Source organism: Anas platyrhynchos, chromosome Z (assembly GCF_047663525.1).
Source record: "Anas platyrhynchos isolate ZD024472 breed Pekin duck chromosome Z, IASCAAS_PekinDuck_T2T, whole genome shotgun sequence".
Lineage (NCBI taxonomy): Eukaryota > Metazoa > Chordata > Aves > Anseriformes > Anatidae > Anas > Anas platyrhynchos.
In genome coordinates this window covers 1,237,991-1,259,910 of record NC_092621.1, presented here as the reverse complement: position 1 = coordinate 1,259,910, position 21,920 = coordinate 1,237,991, and the positions used below count along the sequence as shown (strand labels likewise).

Genomic DNA, 21,920 nt, shown 5'->3' with positions numbered 1-21,920 from the left:
CGCAGAGGTGGCAGAGACCCCAAAGAGGTGACAGAGACCCCGGAGAGATGGCAGAGACCCTGGAGAGGTGGCAGAGACCCTGTAGAAGTGACAGAGACCCTGGAGAGGTGGTGGAGACCCCAAAGAGGTGGCAGAGACCCCAAAGAAGTGGTGGAGACCCCAAAGAAGTGGCAGTGACCCCAAAGAAGTGGCAGTGACCCCAAATTGGTGGCGGAGACCCCACAGAAGTGGCAGCCCCTCTGGCTGGCAGATCTCCTCCGGCCGTGCCGCGCTAGGTGGCACTGTGGCCCGCTGGCTGTCCCCGCTCCGTGCGGAGCCGTGCGGCTGCTGGCGGCTGGCCCCAGCAGGATTCGGCCCCTCGTGGCCCTGCTTCGTGTGCTGTGGGGTTTTTCCCTATCTCCTCCCAAGGGCTCAGGCCCCACAAGCCCAGCTGCCAGTTCCCGGGGCGCCCCGAGAGCCTTGGAGCATCCTTGGGGATGGGATCCCCGGGAAGATGCCGTGAGGAGAAGGCAAAAAGTGGCAAGAAGGAAGGAAAAAGCTGCTAATAGGGTCAACACAAGGCCGGGCCACATGTGTGGGTAGGATTTCAGTGAAAGCCCAGCACGAGAACTTTGTTTCACGGGACGAGGATGCGGGGTGTGGGGGTCCCCAGCCCGCTGCCCGTGCTCAGCCCCTGCGCCTGGTCGTGGCCCCGTTTTTGGGGCCGGGGGACCTGTGCCCCCCTCCCGGCCCTCGCCTCCCACATGGCTCCTGGGAGCTCGGCCCCAGGCCCCGCAGCAGGCCCCTAATTGCTCCCAGGTCGTAAATCAAGGCGGTAATAACGCGCTCGGGGAGGAGAAGGAGCGTGGCGGTGGGGCTGCAGGCAGGAGCGCCGTTTCCACAGGCAACGGCAACAACAAATACAAGCAAAAAGCAGAAGGAAGGCCGCCGGGGCCGGCGACCCATCCGGAATTGCTTTCTCATTGGGTTTGAGCACGGTGGAGACGGTCAAAAAAAAAAAGGATCAATCGCTCCGTGCACTTAAAACCTTCTATTTGTGTTGTTTTTTTGGGAGATGGATCCGCGCGAGGAGGGAATGCAGAAGTTTGCCCCGCGCTGAACGCAGCAGGACAAATGCACTTCCCCTGCTTCTTCTCCTAATTTCATTTGGGGCCGCCTATCTGCCGTGGGAAGTCTGCCCGAAGCCCAAATTATTTTAGTTGCTCGAGCCGCCAGTTTATTCTGCAACCAGGCTCTGTGAGTCCCCCAATAATTGCAGTTAATCTGCCCAGCGCCAGCCCGTTCTGCGGGCAGCCTATGCAAATCCAGAGAGCCATCAGCTAAATTAGGTCAGGGCTTTTTAATAAGCCGAGGTCAGGCTCTGCTCCGGCTCCCGGCACAGCGGCAGCGCCTCTGCCCCCGCACGTCCCAAGGGCTGGGGCAATTTTCTGGGGCAGTCTCGCCGTATTTTGCTATTTTGCCTTTCTTTCCTGCGTGCCTGGATGTGGGCTAGCACGGGAGGATGCTGTCTGGGGATGATTTTTGTGGCTGCTGGCCCCGTGGCGTGACTTTGTGCCCACAAATGGAGGTAGCCAGGTCTTTTAAGCATCCCGAGAGGATATAAGGCCAGGATAATTCTGGGAAAACAATGCAGAAATTGTTATTTTTTCAGAAATCTCACCTGAGCATTTATGCTCAGGAAATCTGGAAGTTCCTGGGACCCACAGCCATTGATTATTTGGGTGCAAACATCTCATTGTGCCTTGTGCCGGGCCTTGGAAAGCCCTTTAACAGGTGACAACCTTTTCTTCCCCGTGCATCATAGGAAAAGACGTGTTTCTCCACCCAAACCCACCTTCTGGGCTAGCAAAGAGCCCCGAAGAGATGGCGTGGGGACGCCGAAATGGGGCTGCGTGCCGAAAAGGGGCTGCGGGCGCAGGCAGGAGGGAGCAGGAGGGCAGGGGCTGGCTCCAAGGCCAGGCAGATGAGGGAGGGCAGCGAGCCAAGGCCTGGAGCAGGAAGGAAGTGGGAGGAGGGAAGCAGAATATTAGGAAGCATAACTGGAGCAGGCAGGGAAATGAAGGGTGAACGAGTTCAGCAGAGTCACATAAGGTTGAACCTGGCCCAACATAAATTAAGACGGAGCTTCGCTCCAGCTGCTACAAGCTCCAAACCTTGTATTTCCAGAGCTGTTAAATGAAAATACATAAAAACACTACTGGAGTCACCCTGTCCATAAATTATGAGTGTAATTCAAAAGCTATCTAAGGTGACTGGGATTTCCATTACAAAACCAAACCACAAGGCTCTTCTGGGAGCGCTGTTACAACAAATTCGGCCAGGCCTTCTTGGGAAACATGTTATAAGGTCCGAAATCTTTTGTTGCAACTGGAAGGAAAAGTGTTTGCCTTTTCCTGACCCGGAGCGAGCTTTTCAAGCCCAAACTTCGGCGATTTCATCCAAGGCTCGCTGCGAAAACTCTTTGTTAATTTTAGTGTCATTACAAATCTACCCGAATGCACCATCCCGAGGGTGGCCGCGTGCCGTATGAGGCTAAGCCACCAAACTCACGAATGAAGGACGAAGGTTGTGGCTCGTTCCGATGAGGAAAGCATTCTGCTTTTTAAAATTGAATTTGGAGGGCGGGCAGGGTCCCTCTCTGCTCTAATTTCAATTAAAATAAGGGCTGGGGGGAGCCCGGCCAGCACTGCCCCTGCCTCCCCACGCTGCTCCCCCTTCAGTTTGGCCCTAATTTGTCCCCATCCCCACTGTCCGTGCCTCCTGAACCTCAGGACGTGGCCTTTCTCTTTTTTTCCTCATCTCTTCTCCCATCCACGCACCAAGCCGTTCACTTCACCTATTTATTTGTTTATTCCTCCCCGGGGCTTCGACGCGGCCTCCCCTCCATATCTATAAGGAATTATCAAATAAAACGCACTTCACATGAAATCAAAGGAACATTTCAACGGCCAGATTTAATAACATGAAATAAAGGCTTGTGGAAACCCACACACAGCTGTGGAAACCCCAAAATAAATCAATTTTCAAGTGGCTGTACGGGAGCCAGGGAGCAATTTTTTCAAATTGCTTTTTTTTTTTCTTTTTTTTTTCTAATATAACAAACTCCTGCCCAAGGTTGTGCTGCAAATGGGAAAAGAACGTGCTCATTTTCTTATCAATACGCTATTGTAAAAAAAAGAATAATCAGCCACTCCAACATCGCTATCAGGGTTTTTACATCTATTCTTCTGCTTCCCCGAAGTAGAAGGCGAGTGGAAGAATTAATTAACGCGCGATTGAATTAGGGCACATTGATTTACAATGTAGTTCAGACAAGTATGTGTGATCGGAGAAGGAGAACGTATTCTAAATAAAAGTAGGGATGTGTCATTAAGGCATCTGATTTTCTTCCGAAGCTTCCCGTGTTAACCCTGAGTAGGCTCTGCAGGCACAGCGAGCCGTGTCCGAGGGCCAGGAAACTATTTTATATGAAAATATTTGCTGTTGGATCCCTGGGGTAGGAGCACCGTGCACCAGGTCTGTTGTGGCTCGCTGACACTTTCAATCATGAGGGACTGGCCAGGAGGATGGGCTGGGACGTCCTGGGTTGCCCGGAGTGCCAGCACACATCTTGGTCTGTCCCTCCAGGAATTGGAGTCGTAAGAACTGGAGACGTCCCAAAAGTCTAGGAAATGGAAAACAGGGTTTCTAGCCTTAAAATAGACAAAAAGGAAAAGAAGGGATAAAAAGAAGAAGCAGAAGAAGACCAGAGATGCTACGGAGCTGTCAGCTTAGCATCAAGCCCCAGAAAAGTACTGGAGCAATTAATCAACGAATTTTTAAGTATATGGAACAAGGAGATGAGTAACAACTAATATGGCTTTGTCGGGAATAAATCATGTCAAACCAATCTAATTTCATACTACAGCAGGGCAACAGGCCTTGTGCGTGTAGGAGAGGCTGTGGATGTCATATGGCTGAGCTCTGGCAAGGTTTCTGATTGAAGCATCTAAGCCTGGACGAGAATGCTACGCGGTAAACAAAGCCAGAGCTGGGAGCCCGTACCCCAGGAGGATTTCCAACGTTGACCTGTTGGGATGGGAGCGTGTGTTCAGCAGGGGACTGACCGTGGGGAGCTCAGAAAGTGGTGGAAATGCTGCTCATGGAGTGACCCCAGTGATGGGGCTGAGTGAACCTGAATAAGCACGGGGAAGGTGTGCTGCTGGCGTTTGTGTTTGTAGAAAGTTTGATGAGAAAAAAACAAGATTTCATCTCCATGCGGCAAGGAAAAAAAAAAGAGAAAAAAAAAGAGAGAAACAAAAAGAGAAAAATAAAAATAAAGAGAAAGAGAAAGAGAAAAAGGAAAAGGGAAAGGGAAAGGGAAAGGGAAAGGGAAAGGGAAAGGGAAAGGGAAAGGGAAAGGGAAAGGGAAAGGGAAAGGGAAAGGGAAAGGAAAAGGAAAAGGGAAAGGGAAAGGGAAAGGAAAAGGAAAAGGAAAAGGAAAAGGAAAAGGAAAAGGAAAAGGAAAAGGAAAAGGAAAAGAGAGAAAGAGAAAGAGAAAGAGAAAGAAAAAGAAAAAGAAAAAGAAAAAGAAAAAGAAAAAGAAAAAGAAAAAGAAAAAGAAAAAGAAAAAGAAAAAGAAAAAGAAAAAGAAAAAGAAAAAGAAAAAGAAAAAGAAAAGGAAGAAAAAGAAAAAGAAAAAGAAAAGGAAGAAAAAGAAAAAGAAAAAGAAAAAGAAAAAGAAAAAGAAAAAGAAAAAGAAAAAGAAAAAGAAAAAGAAAAAGAAAAAGAAAAAGAAAAAGAAAAAGAAAAAGAAAAAGAAAAAAAGAAAGAGAAAGAGAAAGAGAAAAAGAAAGAGAAAGAGAAAAAGAAAAAGAAAAAGAAAAAGAAAAAGAAAAAGAAAAAGGAAAGAGAAAAAGAAAAAGAAAAAGAAAAAGAAAAAGAAAAAGAAAAAGAAAAAGAAAAAGAAAAAGAAAAAGAAAAAGAAAAAGAAAGAGAAAAAGAAAGAGAAAAAGAAAAAGAAAAAGAAGAAAAAGAAAAGATGAAAAGAAGGCAGAGACACAGGCTGCATTAGGGAAGACAGAGAACAGAGTTATTTACCCTGGGATCTGCTCTGTACAGCTCCCACCTATGTTTCGGTGCCTAAAGAAGCAGTCGTGCTTCCCAGTGAAGCACTGGGATATCCCCGAGGAGATACTGGTCTGGCACCAGTAACCCTCTGGGCCCTCTGCATCCCTCACGCTGAGCTCCGTGGGGTCGTGGTTTCCTGCACCGCTCCCTCGCCACCCCCTTGCCCTGTCCCCATGAGGTGACAGCTCCCATCCTCTGCTGTAACACACTCACAAAATCATCTTGGTTGTAAGCACATGAAGGAAAACTCCCCCACCCCGTGCTTTGGACCTTCCCCGGGCATGCCTCCACCTCACATTTTCCTCCTGAGCAGCCCTGCCCAGGCCTGGTCCCTGCTGTGTGGCCCAAACCCCCTTACTCTGCACAATTCCCCGGAGCTGGAGCTCCACACAGACATTTTTCTGCCCAGCTGAAGACCGTGGATCACATCCTGTGAGACTGCGGCTGGCACTGGGGGATGCCTCGCAGATGACATAATTCTACGCCCAGACTTGTTTGTTCTTCGGACCTTTTTTTTTTTTTTTTTTTTTTTTTTCCCCTACATTCTCGGTTCGTCTCCCCTCGCCCAGAATTTATGGATTTATTTTACACTGTTTTCTCAACCCTGGTTTATTCCCTCGCTCCTTTCAACACCCATTGTCTCGCTCGAAACATGCAATTTCGGGTTGGGCAATCGGGCCTTTGCACCGCAGCGCCGGGGCAGGCTTGGAAGGCAACCACAGCAAGCCAGATAGCCTTGTGCTGGGCTGCAGCGGCTGCTGGAGGGGAGCCCTGTGGGATGGACCGGTGGCCAGAGCTGTGTTTTAAGGTCTCCTGGCATTCGGAGCCCCCATCCCGGTGTTGTCAGCAGGGTACGGGCCATACACCCATCTTGCAGCAGGACCCCTTCAGCTCGGGACGAGCCCTTGCCTTTGCTCGGTTGGGTCTCCGAGGGCTAGAGACATGCAGCCACCTAATGCTTCTCATGTGTTCCTCCTCTCGGAAGGGGAAAAAAGAAAAAAAAAAAAAAAAAGGGGGAGAAGAAAAATACATCGCGAAGCGCTTCATTATCCCCCTCCTCACACTCCCACCTCTGGAATTTGTGGTTTCTTTAACTAAGTCTTTTTTCTCCGCGTAGCCCACATGGTCGCCAGCGCTGTGATACATCTGTATGGGAATGTGTTAGTCATATTCAGCTTTTAATTACATGATATGGTATAATGCTATTCACATCCCGAGAGAGTTGTTCTTTCTACTATAAATATAGTCTCTTACATGTTTCATTTATGAAGCAATTTCTGGAGTAAAATGGTTGGAAATGGCCTTACTCATGATAAGTTTTTCTGCCTACAAAGCCTTTGTGCGATGGCAGGAGCATCACGATTTGATGTGAAAGGCTTTCAAGGCACGACCCAGACCCACCGGCCTTAAGCCCAGAAGCTGTGCTTGAGTTTTGGCCCACTATAGTGACCCTAATCCACGAGTGCTGATGGTAGGCAAGCTCCTTCAGACAGGGAAGCACGACAAAACAGTGCCACCTCAGTCATTTGGTCCCTAAAATTCGGTGTTTCCGCAGCTGCTGTTAGATAAGAGGCTTCATCTCCACAGCACCACACCTCTGCTTCGATTCAGCTGGTGAAAAGTTGATTGGAAACAGCAAGGTCAGGTCAAGCTCACTCCTGGTTTCTGTGTCTCTAGAGAAATCAAGGGATTTGGCCCAGGAGTGGTTGTTCTGCAGATTGAGGATTACGTAGGTTAAGCCCACCTCACGGGTCTACGGGAACTGTAGCAGTAGCCACCACTCAAACCCTAATGAAAATTAACTTAAAAATAATTATATATGTATATATGTATAAAGAAAGGGTGTGTTTTAATGTGCTGTCTTTCAAATCTAACCCTGAACTTGAAATAAACGCTGCCTTTGTATCCTGACCCAGGCAAGTGCCTGGCTGCAGCAGGCGGTTTAAGGCCTCGGCCCAGCCTGGGAGCCTCCCTGGCCTCAAGGTGGTGCTGGGAGGGGGAATTACAGCCCCAAACCTGGCTTCATCCCCTGCTTACGGTGTCAGTTTCTGACAAAAATCACCTTTTTGCTGTTGTCTGCTAGCAAGAGTGCACGGCCTGCACTCAGACCGGCTGCTGACAGCATGCCCTCAAAGAAGGCCTGCAGCTTCACTTCAAGTGAGATTTGATCACGGTTTGCAGTCAGAACTCAACAAAATCAAGATTTTCAAGAAGATTTCTCCAGGTAAATTGAAAATATACCCAAAAAATGACACTTTTGGGGGACATTTTTTGGTTTAGGAGACAAAAAGTGTGCTTGAGGTGCGTTAAAAACTCCGGCGGTACATCCAAAGCCACTGGGCCCTGGTAGCTGAGGCAGCGAGGGGACGCTTGGTGTGGGAGCGATCAGGTTCCTCTTCCACGTCACCTTCGTGGCTGTGTCCTTGTGTTTTCCACAGGTGACACCGCTTTTCACCTTTTAGCCCTCTGAGGAACGGGGAAGGCCTCAGGATGTGGCCGTGAAAGGGTTTGGCCACGCACCAGACCAGGCGCTTCTGCGAAGGCAACCGCAGCGGGTGCGGGCCGGAGGGTGCCAGGGACGCTTTGATTTCTCGCCGCGGCCGGCCCCCATGCTGCTGCTGCTCTTTGTGCATCCTTCGCGCTGCGTTATGCGGAGCCCTGCCGGAAGCCGACGTTAATTTGTACCAGACCCGAATGGCCATGGGCGGCTGGGGCTGATGCGGCGGCAGCACGGCTCTTTGGGTCCTTTTCTTTCCAGAGAGGGGACAAGTGTGGGGACACGGCTGCCAGGACACTGCCACTGGCCACCAGCCCCACCTGAAAGCCACCGGCCCCAGCTAAAGGCCGGTCACTGCGGGTGCTCCGTGTAGGTGAGACGGGAACCGAGCCCTAAGCTGGACAAATCCCAGAGCTCTAGGGACTAAGACCAGATTTAGATAAAATAAGAACAAGCTGGGGTGCAGAGCCAGGAGTGAAGACAAATGTGAGACAAACCCTTTGAATCCAATTCTGACTTCCTTGTAAAACTCCCACTGAAAGCCAGGGACGTTTTGGGGCAGAGCATTTGGTTCCCATTAGGTGGAATTGTTGTCGGTGTCCCTGCGTGCCTCAAATCCAGCCAGGACGGGGCTCAGGAGCTGCTGGGGCTGCACGTGAAGCAGACGGGTTTGGGGCTGCCCACGTCAGAAGAAAACCCCAACAGGGCACAGATGCCTACGGACCCGCTGGGCCCATGGGCACCTCACACCTCTCTCTCTCTGCTTTCGATCAGCCTACAGCATGGGCTTCTTTGGGCCGTTTGCAAAATCGATGCTGAAAAAATTAAGTATTTGGGACCGGGGATGAAAGGAGAAAGCTGCCAGATGGTTTCGGAGAGCCTCACCTCTTAGGGCTGGGATGTTTCCTCCTGGGACGGCAGCAGTGTTTGACAGGAGTGGGGTCTGTTAGCAGATCTTCTCCTTCCGAGCCCGAGTCCAGTCCCCGATTTTATCCTGGGGTGACTCCTGGCTTCGAGAGCCCTCGCCTGAGCAAGCGGTGCTGGCAAGTGGCAGGGTCTGGCTCTGCTCTTAATGACTGCACTGGCCCTAAACCACAAGGACTTTTTCAATTTTCCTTTGAACCTCCTTCCAAATTAGCAGGATGTAACTAAAGGGCATTTTTTGTTCGTACTGATTGCCCAGAGACACAGTCCCAGCACCACAGGGGTGGCAGCGGCTGCTCCCCGTACCCCATGTCCCCAAATCCCCCTGCCTGCCCAGCCCAGACCCCATAGCTGCCCCACAGCACCCCTGAGCCCCAAGCAAACCTCTGCCCGAGTGGCGATCTCCTGGCCTGATGTCTTCCCTCCTTTTCATTTCCTGAGCGGGTTTAAGAACTTGCACCTGTGCAATAACTGAATACCAGGTTAAAATTGATACCAGCCTTCCAGGAGGCTGCTTGACCCACCCGGGCTTTAACTGCGATCCCTGAATGGATAAATTTCAGCCCTTAACACATAATTTCTCCCGCTGGAAGTACACCACGTGTTGCTGACACGTATGAAAATCCCGGGGAAAATTAATAAGGAATAAACATGTGCCACCACCGGGCTTCCTTAACAGAGCGTTGGCCAGTAAGTAGCTGAAAAAGGGGGGTGAGGAGAAGGAAAAGGGCTGAAGGAGGAGAAAGAAGGGACTGAAATGATCAAAAAATAAACATCCACCACTAAATTTCACTACCAAATCACAGCAGAAGCGGGGCTGCAGGAACACAGGCCGGAGCAGCCCCCGTGCAGGTGGTCCTGAGCCCCCCTCGGTGTGAGGCCTCACGGGGAGCAGAGCTCGGACCGGGATGAATCTGGTGATCCGTCCTGTCACGGGGATGCCCCCAGGGTGCTGCTGGGCTGACTGAGCACCAAATGACATGGGGGGAAACTGCTCAGGACCTCTCAGCCCCCAGAATACAAAAATTGCTGCCTGAAAGCCCGTTAGAGGACCTTGATATCCCCTCAGGGAGGCGGATGAAGAAACTTCCTTATTTTCAGCTTGATTGGTTTTGTTGTGTGTGGGTTTTTTTTGTTGTTCCTTTTCCCCACGAGTTTTCCCAAAGAATGGGAACCAAAGGACGCGGGCACGCTGCCGGGGCCGGCCAGCCCCAGCCGGTCAGAGCAAACCGCCGAGACAATACCCGGGGCTGTGCAGGGCCAGCCCGGGGGGGGGTCCACAGCCGCCCCCACACAGCTCCCAAAATAGCAGCCCCGTGGCCTGCAGCACCCCAGGCTGCCAGCTCTCAGCCCAAAGCACCGCCAGCCTGAGGCACGGCCCCGTTCCCCTACAAAGGGGTCTTGGAGACGTCGCCCCCCGGCCACATATCCCGGCCAGAGCATGAGAGCACGAGGGGCTGGCAGGCGGTCTGCAGCTTTTTTGGCGTGCCTCCATCACGCAGCCCCCAGCTCGATGGGATGAGGCTCTTTAAACCGAGCTCGAATGACTAAACACAAATTAGGAGGAGGATGATATAATTTCGCCGGCTAACAGCGCATCAGAGGGCTGCGGGAAGATGCTTGCTCAATACAGAGGAAGGAATGTCTATGAGAAATTAGTCAGCAGCAGCAGCAAAATGAATACACAGTTTTCTCAATAAAAGCTGACTGCTTATTTACCCATCTGGGATGAATTTATGTGCTTTGTGCAGAGGAATGAGCAGCAAGGGCCTGATTGGAGCCTGCATTCCTGTGCAATATGTCTAATTTAGCTTTCCATATTCGTTTGCCCTCATGGTCTGAGAAGGAGCTGGAAGGTAGAGCTACTGCAGCAACACAGCAGCGGGTTTCGCCCACAAATCAGGGGAATGGAGCGAGACAGAAAGGTCTGGGTGGGCTGAACCCACCCCGCTGAGCCTCTGAGGGGACAGCTCGGCAGCCACCAGGTGCTCGGAGCTGCCCGAAGCAGCCTGTCCTTGGGTTTTGGGTGCCCCGGCTCTCCGTGCTGTCCTGTGCTCAGGCCCCGTGTGCCTCGCTCCCAGGGCCAGGCAGGTTTTGGCAATCCCCTCCCTCCATCTGCAAGTTTTCAGACTGGGGGGAGAGGTAGCGAGCATCTAAGCCAACATTTCCGAGCAGACACAAGCCGGGTTGTGATGCTACCCTTGGTGGAGCAGCTTCCTCTGGTCCAAAAAGCATCACTGCAAAGCCTGCAGGAACACGATAATCAGCAGGGCGGGGGAGAGACGAGAAGTCTCCTTGTCAGCTTTCTAAAAATTCTCTAAAAAAACAGTGAGATTTTAATTTTAAAAGTTAAAGCTGCTCTGTGACCAGGTGACTGTCATTTTTCATCTCTCCGAACATGTCGGTTTGCTAATTAACCTCTATAATAAATAACAAATAACCTTTATAATAGCACACAGCTATTTATTCAGCACCCCAGCTCTGGGCCCTGCTGCTGAGTAACCCTGCAGGAGATGCTGCAATTTCGTTTTGCACCCCCACTGGTGCTGTGGCACGGGATAATTTTCCTTCCCCTGTTTGATTTTCATACTCTCAGCCACACGGTGATTATTTCGGCTCCAATATAGGCTCCCAAGGTTGGGGAGCAGCATTTCGAACAGCATTTCCAACGCAGGGCTTTGCCTGACCAGGCGAGGCCGATGGTTAGTGTTTGGGGCTGTAAGGATGAATAACTGACTGTAAAAACCCAACAGTTGTTGGCAGATCCTCAGCTGGTGTACGTTATCATACCTCGATCGACTTCAAAGATTAGCGACTTCAATGAGGCTAAGACAATTTACAGCGACGGCAGATCTGCCTCTAATTACGCCGGCTCTGATGCTGTAATATCCTGAGCTCCCTCCCAGCCCACCGACTTCCGACTGACAGCATCAAACGCTGCTGGGGGCCGGGGCCGGGGCCGGGGCTGGTGCTGGGGCTGGTGCTGAGCAGGGACCACATTCGGCATCATCTCCCCCTGCACCTTCCCGCACTGGGGCTGGGAAGGGCATTTTGCAAAGCCCCACCGCCCGCTTCAGCTCGTTCCCAAGTGCGTGGCTGTTCCCCTGTGCTGTTTCAAAAGCAGAATTAATTTTTTATTTATTTTATTATTTTATTTTATTTTATTTTAGCCTAACTCTTTTAATCCGAACCACATTTTTTTGCCAACAAGCCGCTACATATTTGCTGTGTTGTTTTTTTTTTTTTCCTTTTTTTTTTTTTTTCCTGAAATAAATCCTGCGTGCCAGACCCTCTTCGGATGTAACTCATTGTAGCTCTCTCGCAGCTGAAAGGAGCTGGCCCAGCTCGCACCAGCCCAGCAGGCAGCTTTTGTGCCTCACCCCCCTGCCAAAACCCAGCCCCTTTCCCTGGGGAGCAGCACGCTTTTTGCTGATGGGCAGCGTTTCTCCAAATATTATCCTTCCTCTGACAGCAGAGAAGCAGCAGGGATGGGCAGGGGCGGCTGGGACGAGGATCCCCAGGGTCCCAAGGCTGCCCATGGTGGGGGGACAAACCCATAGGGGGGTCACCAAAGGGCTGGCGGCTCCGGGCAGGGTCTGGCCGGAGATTGAAGAGATCTTATTTATCCTTATCACTCTGCTCCAAATCTGACAGTCTTATTTCGCAGCTAAAATAAGTTCAATTGACAGCAGATAACACGGGCTCAGCAGTCTTGCTTCGGTTAAGCTCTGATTAATTTTAATGATCTTTCAGCCCCTTTTATTCCCCATAATTCAGGAATTCCACGTAATCTTTGCATCTAAGTGTGTCTCTGCTGTCTTTAATCCATGCCGATACATTTTTTTTTTCCTCTTGGCTTTGCTCCACATTCCACCCAAGGCTTTGCTTTTCACCTGCTCATTCCGTGCCACGCTTTTTTAGTATTATTACCATTAATTGGTGCTGCGGTGTTGTTAGCAGGGGCAATTTGGGATGGCACAACCCCTGTGCGGTTGCAGCCAGGTCAGGTGTTAGTTCCTAATTGCAGATCCTCAGCTCGCAGCAGTGGGGTGCTTTCAGCCCCCAGGGAACAGGAACTCTGCGGGGCTCAGCCCCCGACCCCTCCATCCCCTCCATCCCCAGTGCCCTTCCTGCATCTGCAAAGCATCTGATCTGCTTCCTGGAGGGGCTCGTGTTGTGTTCATTCCTTTTTTTTTTTTTTTTTTTTTTTTTTTTTTCTTATTTAAACTTAATAATCTACACTGACAGTGATTTTCTCTGCCGTTGCCCTGTATCATTTGATTTACCCCCAAAACACCCATCGATTTCAGCCCCCTTTGAGCCCAGCCACTGACCCAAGCACCGTCCAGCCCCATGGGACCTGCCTCTTCCTCACTTCTCTCTCCTCCACTGCTGTTTTATATTGGCTAACCCACTGATGGTCCCAAAGCTCTGAGTGTTAGGTACCTCTTCCTCTACCTACATGTGCAAAATTAAGGCTTTATGTTGATTTAACCCCAGTATTTCCATCACTTTTTATCCTGTGGTCCTGCTGGCTGCTGGGGCTCTCCTTAAACCAACCCAGGAAACAGGAGAAAGCCTCAGGCGGCTCTTTATTCTTTTGTGGTTTTGTTTTTAGGGGGGGTTATTTTTTTCCTTGTTTGTTTGTTTGTTATTCAGTGCTTTTCCTCTTCCAGGCGTTTCCACCAGAATGGCCCTAGCCAGCACCGAGGCTGTGCTGGGACATCCCCGGGCAGGGCAGCAGCGTTGGTGTGAGGACTTTGCGTGTGTCCCCGTGTACAGACACACATTTGAGGTCCTAAGAGTCTCTGCAAGCTCATTTTCCCTTCTGTGATTTCAATATTTTCTCTCACAAACCACTGAATCCCAGTGGCTGACTGGGCCTCAGGGCCTCAGGTGATGCCGGCACTAAAATACCACAGGACAAGGACTCCTGAAGGATGAGGACACACAGCGTGAGGGGATGTTTCGGCCCCTCCGTGTGCTGGTTGCAGCTCAGGAGATGTTTTTTGTTTTCACAGGTAAAATTTGTGTCTCTGGCTTGGAGCCCCCGGCCTGCTCACGCTGCGGCTCCCGCCTGTGTGGCTCTGAGGCCGCCAGCAGCTCTCCGGCCTCCTTCTAGCCACTGCTGCTTGGACTAAGTTAAAAACTGACAACAACAAGGCGGTTCTGGCCTAGTTTGCACGATTTAATCCTCTTTCGACTCCTTTGAATCCCAGGCTTACAGTTACTTAGCGTGTTTCAGTGAGGAGCACATCTGTGTGGAACCTGGCGGCCTACAGCCCCCCGCCGCGCCCGGTCGCGCATCAGGGACCTTTCCCCTGGGCGTCCCTTCAGGGGAAGAGCGAAATTTAATTCCAGAGCCACCTTCCAGATGCTCTTTGCTGAATATGTGAGGACAGAGAGTTGCTTCTATCAGCAGGAGGCTCCTGCATGGTGGTGTCAAAGAGGATGGCTCCTCCCGTCAGGCGCTGACTGGGTTCAGCCCGTGTGGCTCCTTCAGCACCCCGGGGCTGCACCTCCCCTGGCCACAGACCCACACCTGCAAGGCCTGGGCCTCAATTAACATGTTATTTTAATCATTCTCACAGTAACAGAGGAGCACAAGGCTGGGCAGAGCATTGTGCTCCGCCACAAGCCTTGCATCGCCCGCGACGGGCAACATCCAGCCCAGATGCGCTGGGAGGCTGGGTTTGGAAGGAGGCCGCCGGATTTCTGTCATAAATAACAATATTGGCTTAGCGGAGTAAAGAAGATAAATGAGTTCTAGCTAAGGATATACCAAAGGTATTTAGCACTGCTGGAGGGAGGCCAGGACTGCAAGTAGAAAGCCATAAAGCGGAGCCTGAGAGATGGTTTCTCCTCAGCACACACCAGCCCCATTCACTGCTCCCCCTGTGCTGCTCCGTGCCCCGAGCAGCTCACCCCAAGCACACAGGTCACTAAAACAGCCTCTCTGCTAACAAAACTACATCATACAAACACTTTGGGGCTTTTCGGCTGCCTGCAGGAAGGATTCCCAGCCTCACTCGCCCACTGGGTTATGCGAGGGACAGCTGACTGCAAGCTGATTACCACTAGATTACAACAGAGTGGTTTTTTAAGGGCTTAAAAGCAGATCATGCTACAGAAAGCGAGCTGATCGTATCAGCGGCAGCATCGGAGAGAATCAGTGCCTAGAAGCAAACTGAGAGTTTTCAGTTTTTTTTTTTTTGTCAAAAGTGCTATTTACCCGAAGAGAAACTTCTGGGCATACAGGGGCTGGAGGAGGGCTGTGGCTGCAGTGAGTCCTGTGGGGGGGGGGGAAGGTGCTGGGGAACTCCGGGTTATTTCAGAGTATTTGGGGCAAGGTTTTCATTTTTCACCAGAAAAGCTTCCAGGTTTTCCTTGCTGCAGTCTGGGGGCACAGCCTGGTGCTGAGGTCACCTTCTCTCTGCACCCACATGAGCAGATCTTAAAGTACAGATCACAGCAGCTGAACAAGAGCTGGGAAGCTGCTCTTTGGCCTCAGCAGTGATGTTAAAAAACAACCAACCCCTCCAAACCAACCCTCCCCCTCCCCAAAAACAAAACCAGCCAGAAAAAAATACACATCAATCCTGTCCATCCCTCGGTGGCTGTCAGCCCCAGTGCACAGATCATTGTGGGAGGATTTCACAGCCGAGGGGTGCAGGAGGGTTCCCCCCAGCTCAGAGAGGGGCTGAAGCCCCTTTCTCCCCTCCCCAGTGACCCCCCCAGTGCCATGCAGCACATCCAAGCCCTGGGCCTGGGCTCGAGCCGTGGGGACAGGGCGGTTTCCCTCCCAGTGCTCCCACTTGTAAGATTTACAAGCTCCAGACACTTGCGATGTATTTACTGGCTACCAACATAATGAGAGCGTAATTGCATGTGATATCAAGCCAACTTTCCTCGAGCTGTCAGCGACGGGACGGGGTGGGATGCCTCTTCATCCAAGTCCTATCTATACAGAAAGGCAGAAGAATAAAAACCATTCTTCCAGCCTTCAGCTCTGCCATTCATTTCGCCTTTCAGAAGGGCGGCGGAGCCCCGTTGCTTTATGAGGAAACAAAAAAAACCCAAGGCCGAGCTCCTCATAAACGAATGACAGCGTCAATGTCCTGCTGAAAGCCCTCTCGCACCGAGCGGCTGCTTGCTGCCGGCGGCCACGGTCCCAGCCCGGACCCCGCGCCCTCGTGCAGGCGGCGGTGCCGGCGTTGCTACGGGTGCTGGCGGACGTCCCCCGGGCACGGTGGGACCCGAGGGGGTGCACAGAGGCCACAACCATCAGGTGGTGGCCCATGGCTTCGCTGTCTCCACCGGGGATTGATGGACGAGTGTTCCTGCCCCTGCCACTGGGAATGGCGAAGAGGCGCCGTGCTTGCAGCGATCGAGTGCCCTGGTTGGGAGGAAAACTTGGTTAAAGGCATTGCTTCGGGTGTAATATTCGAGGAGAGGAAGCTGCGTGGTTCAGCAGCCACGGAGAGAATCGTTGCACAGCGGTGAACACGATGCAGCTCCATTCATTGGCAAAACAAACGGTGTTACCGCTGAGAACCTTTGCATTATGTACAAAGCTTTAAATCGCATCCTCACATTTTGCTACTGACGCCGTCCACGTGCCCAGTGAGCAGCCCAACCCCACAACAGGAGCCTGAACCGTAACAGAAACGGCCCCAAATACACCACACAGGTAAACACCTCCTGAATGCAAACCTGCGGTGGATTTCATACACATACACGGGTGTTGGATGAAGGTTGTTTGAGCCCCTTCACTCCTCCGAATGCCACCCGAGGCCACCCGGCCCCGCTGGCAGGCTGTGGTGCACGGAGCTTGTGTGGTTTCCATCGGGGTCGAGCAGGTCCAACGGTGCCGAGCAGCAGTGCGTTGTGCAAAAAGGAGTGGAAATGCCATGACTCTGGGTTTCAAACCATTACGCATCTCAGCTCTTTGCTCCGGCACCAACCACAAAAATCGCAGCAGAGAGAAGGCTCCGAGCAGACACCGATCCGGCCAAGGCGAGCGCACGGCACGGCACGCACGTAGTTGGTGTTTCTACAGCTTTTACACATTTTTGTCTATTTTTCCACAGTTTTCTGCCTAGGTGAGGCTGCTGCTTTGGTTTGCGCGCACGCCGGCACGGCCCTGTTTGTTCTAACAAGGGCTTTGAATTCCTCCGAGGGATCCAGCAGTTTTAGGGCGCCATACGGATGGTTTCCTTAGGGAACACAGAGCTCTACATGGAAATGAGAATGGAAATGATCTCGATTTTTCACAGCGCCTTCCTCCAAGAGGACTCCAAAGCGCCTTGCGGCTACACCGGCAGGAGCAGTGGGGTCGGGAACGAGCATGGAGCCGACCCCATAGGGCACAGCCGGCGCTCTCCGGGGGCACGCACGCGCGCCCGGCATCCTCCAGAGCCCGGCCCCAGCCCGGCGGCAACGGGGAATGAAATGAAACCAAGGTGTCGGAAAGGGTTTATAAAAATGGCACATTTATTGCTACAGAACGGTCATGTACATGACGGCATCGAATAACTACAGATGAGAAACAGGTAATGGCCTACACCAAGCTGTGTTTGTTTTGCTTTTAATCGTCTTGAAGGAACTCCAGCACACAACCTGTTTGGACACTTCTACAAATCAGAAATACACCAAAAACATGAAAAAATCGAGGCACTCAGCCACACATTGAAAACAAGGTGTAACTGTTCATCTTTTTTTTTTTTTTGTTTGCTTTTTTGATCTTTTTCCCTTTTTTTCATTTTTTTCCCATTTTTTTTTTTCATTTTTTTTACTGCTGCAGCTATGTGTATAGTCGCAAAATTCCCCCGTTGCGACCTACAACTAAAAAAAAAAAAGCTACCATACAGTTTCATCTCAATAACACATGGTAAAATAACATCTTTTAAATAGTAAAATAAAGTAACAAACTTTTACTCAGAATGATTCCAAAAATCTACAAAGAAGAAATATTCAGAATCTGACAATTTTTTTTTTTTTTTCCCGTAATATTCATGGTATAAAAGGATTGCTCCTGTGAAAAATAAGCCAAATATATTTTTTATTTTTAAATTTAGTTTTTTTTTTTTTTTTTTCTTCCTACTAGGGTGTACTACAGTCTATTTTATAGCAAAAAGAGCACTAGACAAACGAAGCTTTATAACAAAAAGCCAGGCACTGATACATGGTAAATCTCTGCTTTTTTTTTTTTTCTTTTTTCTTATCTTCACTTAATTGCATCACAAGTAACAAGAATGAAAAAGGCCACAGTTCATATATTTTCACCATTACATAAGTCTATAATACTTGAAATGAGTATGGTCAAACCAGCACTGCACAAATATGAATCAACTTCAAGTCCCATGAGAAAGAACATGTTCTTAAAAAACAAACAAACGAAACAAAAAAACAAAACAAAAAGGTAGGGCCCCCCAAGGGCCCTGGTGCCCCGTTGTGTTGGAATTCATCATATTCCACCTCTAGGTTTGTTTTTTTTTTCCAGTCAACCAGTGGACTAATTTTTTTCTTTTTCTTTTTTTTTCCCCTTTTTTTTCTTTTTTTTTTTTCCTTTTTTTTTCTTATTTTTTCCTTTTTTTTTCCCTTTTTTTTTTTTTTTTTTGTGCTTGTTTCCGCTGAAATCTCTTCATTCCTGGCAACGTACTGCATTGTTCGCTTTTGGACACTGGATCGTTTTCTGCCTCTTGGCTACAAAGGTTGAAACCCTCCTCTCCCTGACCACCCGTCTTTATCGCCTTCCCCCCCAACCCCCTGAAAAAAAACAAAACAAAACCAAAAAAAAAAAAGAAAAAAAAATGAAAAGCAAAACCAAAAACAAACCAAAAAAAAAACAAACTCGGAAGACTGAATCAGTACAAGTTGCATCACTGGTAGGACTGACAGTTGTATAAACATTAGTGTTCCTTGCAGCTACACAGAAGACAAATGGTAAAAAAGTTCTAGATGAACAGATTCCCTATTCAGCATATTCATAAATTACTTGAATGTGGAGGTGGATCATTGCGTCAAAAGCTGCTATTTCGGTATTTCTTTCGGAGAGTTTCTTAGCCCCGCTGTGTTAGCACAGGGTAGAGCTTCCTAAGCCCTTCCTTGCTTTAGGTATCATCAGCTAAATCTCCCCTGACGAAGGCAACTGGGGATGCACACACCTTACCTGCTTTGGGAACGAATGGAAAAAAAATCGGGAGCGCACACTTTGCGGTTTGCTTTTGGGGTGGGTTTTGGGTTTTTTGGGATCTGGCCAGGACAGGATCTTCGGTTCTTCAAGCCGGGAAGGGCACACGCTACGGACCGTGAGGCTGAACGTGAAGTTCAGCGTGCGATCTGCTCCTCCCGCGGTGGCCACGCACATCGGAGCCGCTGGCTGCAACCTGGAGCTGCTCCTCGAATGAAGTGAAAGCGGGACAAGAAAAGCTTTTTCTCCTTTTCTTTCTCACGCGTGCCACAAACTACACTCGCCATTTATTTTTCTGTCCACAGATCGTTTTAAATAAACACCAAGTTGGTCTCGGCATTATTATTTTTTTTTTTACAGAAGCACAGTTCTTAAAATCGCCGTGAATCGAGGGGCTCCTGGCGGCTTCCTTACAAGACCCCGTTACGGACAGACCCCGGCTGGGCTCCACCGGGTCTGCCATCTCCTGGAATAAAAAAAATATGGCTTGTTCAGCGTCATTTTACTCTCACCACCATCCAGCGGGACAGCACGAGCGCCACGCGGGAGCCTCCACCCTGCCGAGGCCGCCAGCGCTAACGTTGGCTGGGATTTCTCTTTCTTCCCCCCCCGGCATTGCAACGGGACACGCGTTTGTGACTCTGAACCCAAGCTCCGTGCATCCTCCTCTCCTGCTTTTCGTTTTTTTTTTCCCTAGTGGTTTAATCCACCTCCACATTTGAGAAACTTATCGACAAATCAAAACATTTCGCACGTTTTATCGCTACTGAACATATTTACAGGTTTCCAGCACGCACACAGCTGATCCAAAATGGTGATGGGGATGGCGAAGGTGATCACATGGTAGCTATCATATTTGTTCTTTACGTCTTCAGAAACAAACATAAAATTCAGATTCTCGTATCTCACTATTTCATTTAAATGAGACTTTTTGTGTTTGCTTTTTTTTTTTTTCCAACCACACAGATTTTTTCTTTTATAAACAAAAACTGATACAATGTATTAAAACACATAATAACAAGAGTCTACATGTAAAAATATAACTTTTACATACACAATTCCAAAATAATGATACGTTTGCCATTTGTTGCATAAAATTTACAAATGTATTTTTCATTACTCTATAACTGGCAAAACAGGAGAACAGATGGAACATTTAGACCGTTTGATGGATTTATGGCATTTATTCAGTGTTGATAGGTGGAAAATCTACTCGAACAGGGAGATTTCATTTAAAATACATGCCAGGTTTGTGTGGCTGTAAAAATAGAAACTGGAATTAGAGACAAAAGGATGCTGACAAATACTTAACTAGGAGCACTATCTGTTAATTGTACTGTACACCAAAGTCAATCAGTATTAAAGATTCACTATGGAAGTTGGTTCAATTGTGCCCAGACTTCAAAGCTAGTTATCGGATGAGTTGCTGTGCCATAGTTTGAGCTATGTTACTATTAAATATGTTAAGTAAAAACTTCATTCATACTGGCCAGAGAAATACTGTACTACCACCCCTCCTCGAGAAAGTGCAACTTAATGCTTTAGGACTCATAAGGCTCGGTATAATGCTGCATGATGACTGAAATTGGCATTTTACAAAGAAAGGAGGAGGCAGCAAGTGGTCTACACTTAAATAATCCACTTCGAAACGAGAGAAGAACAACGCAAAGAAGTCAATCGGATCTGTCACACTACTTGCAGTTTTCCCCCCCGCCCCCCCCAGGATGGTTTCCCCTCCCTCCCTCCCGCCCCCCGTCCCCCCCGAAATCTGACCATGTATTCAGAAACGCCTCACTGCACACTATTTAGGCTACACACATAGGTAACACTTTTAATCGGGTCGTTAAATCACAGCCACTTTGATTCATGTTATGCTTCGGATGATATAAACATTGGAAGGCACAGTGGTAACATTGTAGCATTCTAACCTTGTACCTCTGAAAATCCCAGAAAAAAGGGTCAAACCAGAGCAACGTCACCATGCGAGCGGCTCGCCTCGCCGGGCTGGGTAACGCTGCCCGTCGTTATCTACGCACGACGTGACTTTTTTTTTTTTTGTTTCAGTCCCGTGTTCCCAAAAAGACCGAAGAAACAACTCTCTACTTAGTTATGAATGAGAAGCAACGTCAGGGTCAGCGTTTCGTTCCTGCACTACCCCTCCAGAGACAGAGTTGGCACTACAGGTTACAATAACAAAAACAGGGGAGAGAGGGACAGAAATAAGACAAAAAAATCCTTATTTACAGTAAAATCTTCTTTTTAAAAAAGTTAATCAGTACTATTTTTTTACAGGAGCAAAAAAGTCTGAAACAAATGAACAAAAGCTTACCATATTCACTAAATTTTTAATATATATTTATATATATATTTATATATATATATTTGTCATAGGTCTATAAGATCCATCTGTTCCTCCTACCCTAAGGAATGGCTAATGTCATCACTTCAGTTTTCATTAGGACGTTTGCTGGTTTTGTAAATATCTGGGCAGCAAAGCTTCCCTTTTAATATCCAGTAAGTATAAACACTAGCTGTCTAGCACACCAACAAAAACGCTCATTTTTTTCTTCAGAAGTACACTTTTTCATTATTGCAAGTTTACAATTTTTAAATTAAATATTTTTTTTTTTTTTTTCAGACTTACAAATTAATTATATTTTTTTTTTTTTTCCAAAAGAAGTTTAGGCACAAATGCATTGTCCCACAGTGTGGAGAAGATTGCCATTCAGTCTCTAGGCTGTGCACTTACAGCTCGTAACATACTGCGTTAGACATTCTGAATGATATGTTAAAGAGAGTCGTCCCTCAAGTTGCACTTTTTGTTTGTTTTGTTTGTTTTTTTTTTGTCTTGTTTTTAATAATTCGGGAATGCTGAAATCTCTTGCGTCTGTGATTCTTAACTACTCAGACTTGTCTTATATTACAAAAAAGGGGTTAAGGAGAAGTGTTTATGTGGGTTTAAGATAATACAGCTGTTAAGGAAGTGGTCTCTTGTTTAAATGAAGAAATGTGGCAACTTGGACCTGCGAAAGAAGTGAAAAAAAAACCACATCAGTCAAGGATAGATGAATACGCATCACAAATCCTCTCTAAACAGAGGATCTGAACATGGCTTTGGCATCAAGCCTGCTGGCAGGATGACCTGATGGCCAGTTTATAAAGGGTGCCCCTTGCCCACCTGCCCACCCCCAGCAGCCC

The 21,920-nt window shown here is 48.8% G+C and overlaps 1 protein-coding gene across 25 annotated transcripts in view; it reads right to left on the bottom strand.

Moving 5' to 3' along the window:
- Positions 1-17,000: 17,000 nt before the first annotated feature.
- The window catches only part of TCF4 (transcription factor 4), a 173,959-nt gene continuing 169,039 nt past the window's right edge, over positions 17,001-21,920 (bottom strand). For 24 of the 25 annotated variants that reach the window (XM_038171399.2, XM_038171398.2, XM_038171403.2 and 21 more), the window contains one exon: positions 17,001-21,745. The gene's annotated coding sequence lies outside the window, so the exon portion shown is untranslated. Of the gene's footprint in view, positions 21,748-21,920 lie in introns of all 25 variants that reach the window. The other variant, XM_027446404.3, reaches the window with a different exon arrangement.